The 14,094-nt window shown below is 37.0% G+C and overlaps 1 protein-coding gene across 8 annotated transcripts in view; it reads left to right on the forward strand.

The window, feature by feature from the left end:
- Positions 1-14,094, forward strand: part of MAEA (macrophage erythroblast attacher, E3 ubiquitin ligase) — a 52,616-nt gene that overhangs the window by 21,604 nt on the left and 16,918 nt on the right. The gene's annotated exons all lie outside the window — the stretch shown is intronic.

Raw genomic sequence — 14,094 nt, forward strand, 5'->3', positions numbered from 1 at the left:
CTAACAAAACGGTAGTAAAAAGAAAGCTGGCAAATAAGAACAATCTACTTTAGCCCTGTATCAGCTATTTTTATGTATTAGCGTGCCTTTATTACTAATTTATCTGTTAACCTTTTTAGGCCTGAGTTTGATCTCCTTACTTGGCATAAATTGTATTTTAACAAAGTCAAAATTGAAGGCATAAGTTTTAGTCACAAATTAAATGCTTTTAGATAAACACCTTGCCCTATTAAAACTTAGAATAATTCTCACATGTCATACAGAATTTCTTGTTAGAGGCTTTTAGGCTGCTGATTAAGCAGTTGGTGGAGCTTCCCATCTGTCTAGCCACACTTAGATGATATGTGTAGGTGACCAGACTGAGCAGAATAGCATATGCTGATTGCAGGAACAACTGTTTTATTGTATCATCCTACTATTTAATGCATCGAGAGGAAAGCTGGCTATACTTTGGAAAATAAATCTTGATACCATTTGGGTTTTTTAGTAGCCAGTATATCTTGCATGGTCCATAGAAACTTTCTGCTGTTTTGGTTATTTCACCATCTCCAATTCGGTGGTTGTCACTTCCTTTGCACTGGTTATCTAGTTGGTTTTGCTTCCATCCATAATTGCTTATGAAGTGTTTGGAGTTTGTGCATCTTGGTGTAGCCTCTTTATGCAGAGCAAGGAATCCACACTGTGGTCCTCTGACAGCCACAAGGACATTAAAACTGATTCTTTTAAGAATTTGCTGTTTCTGTAGAGAAACCATATTTTAGGAATTTTAGGTAAGATTTGCTATTAGATCCTCAGTGATTCTTGAATTTTAAGTTCTTTTGATATTCCTGATTCCAGAAGGTATGCAACTCTTTTGGTTAAAATCTTTCTCCTGTAAGGATAAAGATGCTGAGAGTTTAGTTGTATTACATGAGTTACATACTTTGCCTTTCTTAGGTGACATAGTTGAACGCATCTCTCTGAGCCAGTTGAGGGGAAGACGTTTTTGTTACTGGTCTCAAGTTACAGCATATGTACCTGTTCTTTGTCTTGTACAATGAGCATATGTCACATGTCTCTCTTACTCCTTAGCTGCTTTACCAGTCTGATCCTGTTCAACCAGCAGTGATTTCAGTAAATACCAAAAAGGAAACAGCAAATAGAGGTTGAGTGGAAGGGAGAGGGGAAGAAGTGGGTTACAAACTATTAATAGGAAATAGTCCTGAAGAAATTCACTGAAGAGGCTGCTATGCCTCACTAAAGGAGCCCATGCATGTGAATCAAAAAACCAAGACAATTATTCTGGGATAATTGCAGCTGAATGGTCAGCAGCTCTTCCACTTCTGGTAGATGTTTCCCTCTGTTTTGAGCAAGAGCTCATCTCATGCTGAATCATCATGTACCGTACCTACTAGGTCTGCTGAAAAAGCACTATGGAAATATTTTCACTTTCATAGCAAGTTCTATTATGCCTGATTAAGTAATGCTCAGCTTTGGTTTAGAGATGAGCATGGAAGTCCATCACGACACACTGCAAGACCATGTGGTACGAAGTGTTGCACTTGTGAAGCCTTAAAGCTTTCATTCTGTTTGCTGAATAGAAGCTTTTGTGTTTTTTTTGGGGGGGGGGGGGGCGAGGGAGGTTTTAAATAAGCTTATTTAACTTCTGCCTTCAAGCCTAAGTATTTTTATTTGCATAACATCAAAGTAACTTGAATAACACAGAACTTAGTTGCACATGTTGAATGCACTGAGGCCATATTTCTTCTAGTTTGCTAAAATTATGCATTTTACTCAACATTAAAATTTACACTTTGACTAAATGAGGATAGGCTTCCCTCAGTCTCTCAACATTGTACTCAGTCTTTCTTACTATATGGTGATACTCATTGTGAACAGCTTTTATAATGGTAAGATACTGAGACTTGATTATTATACAGAACTTGTGTTTTTGCTGGTTTAGTAAAGACAACTTCTCTGTTTCTTTTTGCTCTTCCTTGCTGAAGGATATGAACATCGAAACATTCTCTAATGCTTAATAATGTAACTTTGCTGTAGAGATTACAAAATATCATGGTATTCTTCTCTTGTCCAAAGTAATCTTTCTGTTTACTGTAGTCTCGACTGTAGTTTTGATAAATGTCTCCACCACCGCAGGCTCCAGAAGCACATTGCTGTATAATGAACCTAGTCATGTCTGTTACCGGATTTTTTTTTTTTTTTGGATGTATCAAGACAATATTGTTACCACTGGGTAGGCACTATACCCGAAGTAGGACCCTGAAAAAAGATGGGGTTTTTGCTCAACTTGCCTACCAGCCTCACCTCTGGCTGGTGGACAAGTGGAGCATGACCCAGCAATGTGATCTTGTGGCAAAGAGGACTCAACAGCACTCGGGGTTGCATTGGGGATAGACAACACCGGCAGGGGAAGGATGGTGATCCAGCCCCTCTACTCAACACTGTTAGACCCATCTGGAGCGCTGTATCTAGTTCTGGGCTCCCCAGCAGAAACGCTGGGTTTGAGATATTCAAACCCAGATTAGACTGGGAAAGGTCCTAAGTAACCTGTTGTAGATGACCCCATGTTGAGCAAGGGGACCACACAACCTCCAGAGAATCTCAGCCATTCTGTGGTTCTGTTTCTATGTTTGCAGGCCAAATGGCTAAAAGTGCCCTTTGCCACTATTTGAAAAGGCTGAAGGAAACGGCTCCTTCCATTTCAGTTGTAGCTTGCAGATCCTAGGTTAAGCATCTTTCAGTAGCTGTTAGACCAGTCTTGGGAGCATGTCTCAACCTGCTTGTTTTAAGTTCCTTGCGAGGCTTCTGGATGCTAAGAGACCTGCAGAGCTGCTAAGGTACTTCAGGGGCAGAAACAGTTTAGAAGGCATTCTGTTTCAGTGACCAAAAGCAAACCATTAAATCATTCCTATGTTTGCCAATAATACACAGCAGACAGTTTGCTCAAAGATTGACTATGCACTGTAGTGTCCAATTCTAATACTTATTGATGGGCTGTGACAAATTCTAGTCTGCTTTCTAAATTAACTACCTTCATAAGAATGATATTCCTGAATTCTTGTCATGAAAGATAAGCACTAAAAGCCACAGTTACAAAATAGGAAGCAAACAGCTATAAAGAGAAATGCTGGATGTGAAAAATTATAGGGGAGTTTAAATATCAGAGTTATGAATTAGCTCAAGTTAGGAATAACTTCTGGCATGCGGCATATATAAAGCATAATGTTATATGGCAATATAAGAAATAAACTACAAACATGTAATGTGTGTGATATGTCTTTAAAGAAAAGTAATGCTGCTTGGGAAAATAAACCAAAATGTGAGTAATATTAAAATAAGAGCTGACAGTCAAGGACAGAAATGTCACATTTGTGCCAAAGTAAATATGGGGTGGAGGGGATTCTATTGTGGACTTCTTTCTTGATGTCTTCTGGCTCGCTAATGATGTGAAAAACAGTTTGGGTTAAAGATATAAACTAGATGTTAAGTTTCTGTTATTGCATACAAATGAAGCTCATCAGGATCAGCTTGTTACACTTAATGATCTTATTTTGACTCTGTTATGACCTTGGAGTGCAACACCAATATAAAAATGCGTATTTTCATCTGTGGATTCATATATTCAGCTAGCTGGCAGGGTTGTCTGTGAACTTAAACTTTGCTATTCCATGTTCTGCTACATTAAATGCTATCTCATTTCTGTGCCATTAATTGATAGGCAAATCTAGTTTTGGAAATGTGGTGTTCCAGTAGGAAGTTGGTTGCTGTTTGTAGATAAGTTTTATAATTAGATTAGGTACGTAGTGCTTTTTTTGCTGTTCTTAGGGGTGGTTGTGTTTTAAATTTCATGCTTTTTCTAGCCCCTCTTTTAATAGGCTAGGAAGAAAAAAAAAAATGTAAAGTGTCCTCATGTTCTTTGTTTAATTATGTAATAGCCATAGTGATTTTTGCCTATATGATTGAAAACAAACCCAGATTCTGAAGCTGCTAGTCTCTCTTATCGTATGCTGTGAATTCTCTTTCTGTCTTTGCTTATTTTATTTTCATAAAAGAACGTGTCCTTGCCTTTAATGCCCACGTTGTAGAAAAGTTGTACAAGTGCCAATGTTTCTTCTGTGAAGAATAGCATAAATTTAAACCAAGTGTCTGTGTGTTAGGGCAGGGAGCAAATGATTTAGAAATCTATAAACCACTGAGGGACAAAAGAACTACTACGCCCCCAGGGAGGGTGGGCAGTGGCACTGTAAGGTTGCAGGTGTAAGAGAAATCTTGAGTTGAAATAACTCTTTTAAATAGCTTAAAACTGGTTAAGTTGACCTTGCATCATGGATTATGCATGCCAATCAAAGTTTTGCAAATTAATGTTCTTAGATCAGTAATTAAGTAGGTGCATCATCCTTCGAAGATACTTAACTAGCCATTTGCATTAATGCCACAGTGTGCTTTTTGCGTTTGAGAATTGTGGGGGAAAAAGATTGAGTATTCCATTGACTTCAAAAGTGCTGTCTAGACATATGACTGCTGTAAACATTGACCTCTATTAGAAGGGCTCTTGGCACTTCAAGCAGTATTAAACCAACTGACAGCAGTCCTAAAAAGATAACAGTTTTCTTGAAGTGGGGTTCAGATCTTCAGTTTTTGTCGATGGTTTCCTTCTTGAGCAGAACTTCTAAATCTGTGGTAACGGTTATTCCCTGGAGAATATCAAAACAGGGCAGATATTGCAAAGCCATTCTGAAAATATTTCGTTGTCTTTCAACCTGGTATAGTAAATATATTTTTAAAAAATAAATTTTGATTAGTATAAATGAAAGGAATAATAGTCACTGAAAAAGCTGATTATTTTGCCTTCTCCCCTCTCTCCAATTTGGTCCAATTCTTCCTCTTTTCTACTGCCTAAACACAGCTTCAGTTTTCATAATTTGGAAACCTTTTTCAATGGATTAGCCTAACTGAGTATTTGAAAAGATATCTGCAACAAATTCAGGTGTGTTCCATCATCTTAATTTTATTATGGAAAGTCATGAAATTTTATTTTATGTCCTTTGGAATAAGAGAAACTTGAATTCTTCAAGTCAAGCTGCATGGCATTTAACCAAGTACCTGATCTCTTCTTCGTACTATTCTACATCATTGTTCCTTTTTTCAACCCCAAAGTTAAAGATTCTTTCCTTGCTTTATAAAAGTGTTCCTCAAAACTGTGAAATGGATCCTTCAGCTGAGACTTCAGTAGAAGACTGCTGAATTATTTCTTTGTTAATGTGGCAAAATCTTACTGAAGCTACGATTTTCGAAGTCATCCTTTCCCCAAATAACTGTTCCTACTTGATGACTCTCTCAAAAAATGGGAGATGGGAAATGACCTGCACAGCTGAGCATCACAAATAGGAACAATATTAAGTCTTAACTCAAAAAGTGAATGAAAAATGCTCACCAAGAGTAGTATTCTAATCAAAATGTGATAGGCTTAGGTTTGCTTCTGAAGCTCACCTCCTGGTCATTGACAGAGGAGAGCAGATGGTATTGAACCCATAGCTGCTTGGATTTTTAAGGAGGGTTTTGTATATTTAAGAAGCTGATTGTCTTTGCCTGTCCCACTGGACTGAAAGTTTCTTATGCCTGTGTAGCTGGTGTTCTTGCTCTGAGGGATGTGCACGATAAAGACATTCTGTGGTCAGTGAATGTCCACAGCTGCAGGCAGATCTGCACGTCAGGAGGAATGTGCAGGCAGGATATCCCTTCTGGGCTTCTGGAGACTGATCTGTGCTCCACTGAGTCTTTTAACCCCGCTAGAACTGCATTCCACTTTGTGAGTGAATAGACTATCACCGTAACAGACTGATAGTAGTATGCTTGGAAGAAGTCAGCATGTGCTTTGTTTGATACAGTTGTGTTCTACCAGTCTTCTCCCCAAAAGTCTGAAATGGCTATTCAGATTTAACTTAAATGGTTAGGTGAAGTAGGAGTGAAAACTTACGTCTAGAGTGAAATCTAGGAAACTTAAATAAAATCTAAGCGTGAAACTTAAATCTAGACTTAAATCTAAAATAGTCATAACAATTAAGCTACATAATACAGTTCAAGAGCATTGGATCAGTAAACTTTTAATACTTGAGCAGGATGGAGGTCAGTAATATGCGATTGCTTCAGTAAGAAATTCATATGAATGTTTAGAAAAACTTGAGTTTGAGTGAAGTTAAAGTTAAAAGCTGAATAAGTATTTCTCTTAACAATCATACCAGTGTACCCTTAGAAATCTTCCTTGTTAAGACACGTAGTCTAAGAATGGCTTGTAGGCAAACACACAAATATGTATTAAATTAAGTCATCAAAACAAGTTTATATTCATAACACTTCAATTTTAAATAGGTAAATAATATTCAGCATAATGCTTGAATGTATTCTTTGCTTCACTGTCATGCAGAACATAGACAAGCTGACTTTCGAAATGTGGGCTGAATGGCAAAAGGTGTCTTTTGTCTGGAGCTATTTGTGTCCCTCTCCTATGACTTGCTGTTCCCACACTACAGATGTTTGAGAAAGCTACATGTGAAGGAGCTCCTAAACTGGCATGAGTTATTTGAAGGTACCAGAATGTTAACTTGTGCTGTTTTGAGTTACCTTACAGTGCTAGGCTGTAGACGAGCAACTCAGAAACTCCTTTAAATGTGTTTTGGCTGTTTGTAGCGTAGGCATGGCAACTTTCACTAGATTGGTGTAATGAATGTCTGGGTGTGTTCATCTGAATTTCAAAGTGCTGTAATTCCTGAACAGCCTTACATTTGCAGTTTGTCTCAAGCATCTTTGGGAATTAGAATTATGTAAATGTGAAATTGTTATTCTGCATTGATCTTGACTAACTTTCTCATTACAGGTCATTTGACACTTCAAAAGCCAACAACATGAAGTGTGCTGTGATGTTGAATGTCTATTTTTTCAGTCCTTTTAGACAAAGTGGGCTACCTAGATTGTATCATAACAGAGCTAATTTATTACAAAATACTTAGTCTGGAAAGCTAGTGATTCAAGAAAGATTCTTGAATTGAAATTTTATCTAAAGGGAGAATGGTGTTATCACCTCTAGATTGCCTGGATATAGAAGAGGTTTGGTTTCAATTTTGCCTCTGAGATTTTTGTTATTGTACGTTCTTCCTGCCAGACATTCCTTCAAAGTGTAAACGTTACTTTACATCTAACACTTTCTCTTATTACTATACTAGATGACAGGAGTTCGCTTTTTGTGAATGTGCGTGGCTGCTAATACAGACTGATCCTGCTTGGACAAAAGCTGCAGGGCTCATACTCAACTGGCAAAGGATTAGTTGTCTTTCCCCTACTAGAAGAGGCTACGACAGAAAATGGCCAAGGTAGAGCTAAGACCAGAGGCTTTTTTTTTCCCTGCCCAATGATGCATCTTAAGCTCTAGAGGCTTTGTCGCATTACTCTAGCGTAGTCATTTATTACTGTGCTTAGCATGGTATAATGTACTGCTGGATAAGGTGCAGCCATTTGCTGAGCTACAAAAATTGCTGAGGCAGGAGTAGAGGATGCATTAGGAAAAACAGCTTGCTAATAACCAACCTAAGTGCTAGCTGCAACTGTGAGGCTCTACCAAAGTGGCTTATGTGCATGAGCAAAAGTAGGCGGCTGAACCATTTCTCTTTATTTGGCTCTGGAGCAGTCAGTACCAGAATATGTATAGTTTTGGGGACCACGCCTTAGGAAGGCTGTTAGAAAAGCTGGAGAGAGATGACTGGAAAATGTAACGGGGTGGGTGCTTTTGCTAGGTATGAGAGCAAAAATCATATACCAAGGAACTTCATAATCTAGTGCAGAAAGGCTTAGGGAGGAAACAGTACATGGAATCCGAAGTCAGAAAAATTCAGGTTTGAAATCAGACACGAAGTTAGAACATGATTTAATCACTAGAACCAACTACCAAAGAAAGTACCAGCATCTCCTAATGTTAGATAAAGACAATAATCTTCTGACAGATAATCAGTCAATGTAAGTTACTGGGGTCTTTCAAAAATAACCAGGTAAAATTAAAATGTCTGTGCTATACAGAGGTCATGGAAGATGCTCTCATGTGAAAGCTCGACTGTACACCATGGGATACTGTGTTTACTTTGTAGACAAAAACTTTTCTGGCTCTTCTGTTGACGAATCTGTGGTTTGGCTGTCTGTCTTTGCTTTTTTTTCTAACTAGCTCTGCAGCTGGCTTTTGAGTAGGACATTCCGTCAATTACTCTGTTTATTTTCTCTGTAATCCTGTTAATGTGTGTAGCATTATAACACTTAATAGTAGCTTAATGAACTTCAGACAACATTATTTTATGAGCAGAGAGTAAGGAGGCCTCTTAATGTTAGTCTGTGCCTCATTTTAACTGGTCTTCAGTAACTGTGATGTTGCTGTATTGTCACCACCTATGCCATTGTTTTCTTAATAATTTGTGTTTCCCTTCAATCTCAATGCAGTTTATACATACTCTGCATTCACTCTGAAGGATCTTTCTTGTAATCAGCAGCCTTTCATTCCTCCCCTTGTATAGGGGCAGAGGAATTGACTGTGGCGGGGAGAAAGGTCTTTCTTCACGTTGCTGCCACCAAAGCCTATTGCCCTGTCCCACTTTTCACCTGCACCACGTTTTTTTTTCTGTACATGTTTCCAAGTAGGCAGTGTTACTGTCGTGTGTTCTAGTCCTCCTGCTCCTGCTGACTGGCATGTTTTTTCACCGTTTCCCACTACAGAAATAAGCTAACCTCTTTCTTCTTCCCCTGATGGTCCTGTTGTCTACCTTGTAGCTCCTTGCATCTGCCTTCTTCCCAAGTTATGTAATGATAATCATGGCACTTAGATGATCCCTGGACTTGCTGTGTATTCATCACAGAGGAAACTTTAACAAACTAATATATTAATGTAGAAGACTAATTTGATCTTTTTGTTCATAACTGTTCATTATTGCATTTCTATTTCAGTTCTGTAGCTGTGTCCTAAATTATACTGCAGGTTTGGTTGCAAGTTGAGGGTATGTAGTTCAGTATGTGAGTAGTCACTGAAAACTTAACACAGCTTTTTTTAAAGTTGTTGTTTTAGAGCGGTCTAAGTAAGTGTTTATTGTATTTCATATACAAGTAGCTTAAATGAATGCTTACCATACTACTGAACGCTGAAGTGCAGCAGCAAAGCCTTTTTTAATATGAAGATAGTGCTTTTATGCATGTAATATGTATAGATAGTCACTCTGATTAAAACTGTCGTTGGTACATACTCTTGGCAACAAGCCACTGATAGCTTGAGGCATACTGGCCTATTTTCAATTTCGTATTGATGCTAGTAAGCAATTAAAAATAAACAATTTGCTTGTTTAAAAAATACATAAACAGCATCTTATGATATTATGAATCACCTATTTTGTACAACAAATAGCCTATTCTATGACTGACGGTTTTTTTGACCAAGGAGGCTTTCAGCTCTACAAAATGCTACGTTTTTCCACCTGAATCAAATCTTTTTTTTTTTTTCCTTGTCATAAGCCTAACTTTTCTTTTTGAATAAATCATCTTGTTTTGAGGATAGCTCATAGGGGATTTGAGAATATCAAGTATGGCTTGTTTTAGTACTTGTTTCTGTTTGGTTTTGAGCCTTGTTAAAGATTCACATTTCATGTATGAAATATTCTGGATTTTATTTTAATACATAAATGTTCATGTGACTTATAAGGGATTTTATCATGCATTGCTTCTAACAGCTTTCCAGACTTGTGGCTGGAGGTGTCATAAAATAAGAGTATTTCAACTCACATGCAGAGTGGAGACCGATGGAGAGGAATGACTATTGACCTGACTGCTCCAAATCTTAAAATGTGTTACATAAATTAAAACCCTCACATGAGTACTACAGAAATTTTGAGCAAAAGCTGTATTGCTGCTAGAGAAATGATGCTTTTGTTCTTTTTAAGCCATTTTTGACATAAGATCAAAAGCAAAGTTGCTATTTTGTTGTGTCTGGTACTGAAATGTATGAGCAGGTGAATTTAAAGAGCCACACATCTAGATCTGAAACTGTATATTGAAGAGTTTGTTTGGGAATGGACCATATTTGGGAATGGACTAATCAAAACACTGTCTTATATATTAAAGAGACAAAATGATTACTGACTCTTTAAAAACAATTTGCAGTGAAGTTCAAATTTTTACCTGCTGTGAAACAGAAACTTTACCTCTCATACTAATCTACATATTGCTGTCTTTTAGTTAGACTGTAAAACTAATGAATGATTGTAATTTAAGCGAAAAATTTTCATTTGCTTGAGGTGTAGTTACAATGTAAAGATGTTTTACTTTTTTTAAAAAAAAAAGGTTGGATGGAGGCTTCTGCATATGTGCTGATATCTAAATAGAAAGTCAGAGCTTTCTAAAGGCATCCCTTAAGTTGCCATGTTTGAAGAGGTCACTTCTAGACTAAATAAAAACTCTTGGGTGGAGTTACTGTTGTTGAACTTTGATATCTTACTTTGACTACTGAGATGCAGTTTGTAGGGAAGTGAATAAAGTTTGCTTGAGGTCTTTTGGAATAAAAGAATCCTGTGCAAATACTTGAGCATATTATCAGTAGTTGCATAACTCCTACCAAAGAAGAAAGGCAAACAAGTTTGATAGGCATTCATTATTTTTAGACTCTGTTTTTTTGTATTTACTTAGTTTCTGTAAATATGTGGAACTACTACTGCTTTTTTCCAGTTCACTACTGAATTCTCTTAACTGTGCAGGACCTTAAAGTTACAAACTTTGTAGTTACAATCTCTGGACTTAAATTAAAGGTAGTTCCTACACTTCAATATATGGTTGCCAGATTCTCACTTCATTCACAGCTTTGTAATAGACATAGATGTGTTTAATTTCAAATTCATGTGAAGCTAAAATATCCACCAGTTGGAAACAAATTACCTTACTACCTTTGTATCCACCTTCTCATTATTTCACAGGTATTATTCTTCAAATAACCTTCACTGTATTTTTGTGAATCACTTTCTTCCTTTCCGTAGCACAACCATGTGAATTCATGAAATTCTGGGCCCATTTTCATTTTTCTCTTTGTTTTGATGTCTGAAACTGGTGTTTAGTGATTATTTTTCATTACAAAGCAGTTATTCCATGACTTCTAGAACTTGTACAGCCTGGCTTGCTGGTGGTTTGTCCTATAGCTGATGTAAGCTTTATTCTGAATTGCCCCCTCTGTGAAGAAAACCTGCAGCAGATCTTTCCCGCATTGACTCTTTGGTATCTAAATAACTAGTGTTGACTGCAGCCACTCCCTCCAGTAAGAGCAGGTGCTGGACTCTCCTGAAAATAGGACCCTGCTAAGGAGAGAAACCTGGCAAAGAGAGAGATCCCCTAAGAATTTGGCCCCTGTCAACTCCTTCTTCCACTGACCAGAGAGTCCAAAAGAATCATAAAGGAATCCTCATTCTTCATAGTATTTTGTACCTTAATAATTGGAGTTCTGTGCAGAATCATAGGGTTGGTAACCTCCCTCCCTGGAGGCACTTGCAGCTTAAAAGAAGCAGTGATATTTTAAAAGCTATATATATGTAAATCAGGCAGAGCACAGGATGATGTATAGATGTATTCTTTGTTTAAATGTCTCCCAGATTTCACTTAAGTGTCTTCAGCCTTCATGTGCGGTTTTCTCTAATAATAAATGTTTTTCTCTAAAGTTTGAACTGTTGTAATGGAATTAAATGATAAAGTTCATCCAGTGTTTAGTTACCCTTCTGATACCTGGTTAGTGGCTGTTGAATAGAAGGGAAGGTTAGTTCACTTTAGTCCAAAGGTTTTTTAAGCAGAAATTATAAAATCTAGGCAGTACTTCCTTGCTTGTACTAGAAGGAAGAAGAATGCTTATGCTGTGTTCCCCCTTTTTAGTGTTTGGATAATTGTCAGTAATACTTAGGGACAGAGTTCTCTTCCTCCGTGAGCCATTTGAAACTATTTTTCAGTACAATTGTAGAATCCTAACTAAATGAAAGTTTGATGTTAATCAGTCTTCCTACCCAATGTCAGGTATTCTGCATTTGTAAGCAAGTTAAGGCAAGGTACTTCAGGCAGAATTATCATGGTGATGCACAGGAGGCTGGAAAGTCTGTGCCAAGAGTTATGGTTTGATAACAATACTGAAATAATCCGTGTGCGGTGCAGGGTTCTCCTATACTTCTGCAGTACTGGAAGTGATGTATTGCAATCACTTTTACAATGTGAAAATTGAAATTGTGAAATGAAGGAAGACTTTACAGTATTGCAAAATATCGTAATTAAAGACTTTAGAATTGCTTTTTAATTTTTAATTTTTTAATTTAAATACAAGTCAGAAAACGTTTGCCCTGATGCTGAATGCTGTGTCAGTTGGAGGAGGAGTGTGTGGCAACAGATTTCTTGCTTCAGCTTTTTCTCCACCTGCAAAACGGGTGGCAATATTTCTCTAAAATTGCATCTTTACATTCAGTCAGTTTTATATGTAAACAAATTATATAAGAGAGGCTCTTTGTAACAGCATATTAAATCTTAATGCTGTTTTGGGAACTGAGAAAGACAATGTTTCTGTATGGTCTACAGACTGTGCAACTCTGAATTGCAGAATACTTTCAGAAAACTATTCAGGATTGGGGTCTTAATGGGAATTTTTCTGACTGGAACATGAGATACTTCTTACAACTGCTAACGCTGTTAACTGGTTCCCATCCATACAAGATGTGGCAGACAAGTAGTACTCCAGTACTGGGTTTTGATAAAGCCATTCTTCTATTTCCTTTGTCCTGGTTAATGAAATGCACCATGGAGAAGCATCAAGAGTAGGCACCACCAAAAAAGGAAGATAGGAAAGCATGATCAAATTAAAAAAAACTTGGGTAACATGAGCACGTGTGGGTTTTTTAAAGGTTTATTGCCTAATTTTATCTTAGTATTTTTCTTCTATCAATCTGCATGATTAAGACTTCTAACTACTTTTTATCAAATGCAAAAGCTATTTCTTTCCCTACAAATGGATTTCTTAATGCTTTTTTTATATTGTTCCCTAACTTTCTATCTAGTCAGCAGAGAAGAAAATCCTATTTATTGGTGCAATTTAAATGTGATTGTTAGTTCTGAAAGAAACTCTTTTAATTAAAAATGTTCTTCTCTGTTTTCTGGATACATACTGTCTATTTAATAGAGACGGCTGCCAAGCTTGACTTCTTTTGGCAACCACAAATCTAATTAGCATTTCTGTACCAAATAGAACCTTTTTTATTTTAAATTTGCAAAAGGAATGTAAGAATTCTTTTTATTTAAGAGAGTTTTGTCTGCCTCAGCAGCAACTACAGTCGTCTTGCTCGTAGTTGAGGGTTACTATACTGACACCTGATTAATAAATGCGTGTAGTTGGGATTCTTTCACCAGCTCATTGACTTAAACCAAATGCTGCCCTTACGCTGCTTTGAAAATTTTTTGTGTGTGTGATGAAGCTTAAACTTCTTATAGTCATCTAACAAATGAGATGAAACCAGTGATTTGTTGTCTGCCTAGCATATCCAGTCCTTTTTTTAATGTATAAGAAAATGCTTTTGTTTTAATTTGGTGTAAAAGCAAATGCTGTTCATTCACATAGCTCAAATAAGCTTGAGGATATGTATGGAGATGTTATTATTTTTAACTCAGATTGAATCGTCTTTCCATTCGGCAACTGTGTGGAAAAATATGCAAGCAAGATAATGAATATGGTGCATTATATGTCAAATTACTTATACAGATGAGTTATATGGGCAAGAGGTTTTTATGTAGTCATCTTATCACGCACAGGGGAATAATGCAGTTCTTTTTTCCACTTGAGAATATCATCAGAAAAACTTCGGACTACCAAAAAGGAAGATTACCATCATGTTCTTGTAGGAAAACTTAAAAAAAATCCTGTTGTGGAATAGGTTGGCATTCTTTCAGTCCATTTGCTAACACATTGATAAAATAGATTAATTTTTTTAATTCTTAAGAGGGTGAGAGGAGTCAGTGAAAGTCTGGTCTTAATTTTGTTCTATAAACTTGTAACTGCTTTAGCTC

This window comes from Calonectris borealis, chromosome 4 (assembly GCF_964195595.1).
Source record: "Calonectris borealis chromosome 4, bCalBor7.hap1.2, whole genome shotgun sequence".
NCBI lineage: Eukaryota > Metazoa > Chordata > Aves > Procellariiformes > Procellariidae > Calonectris > Calonectris borealis.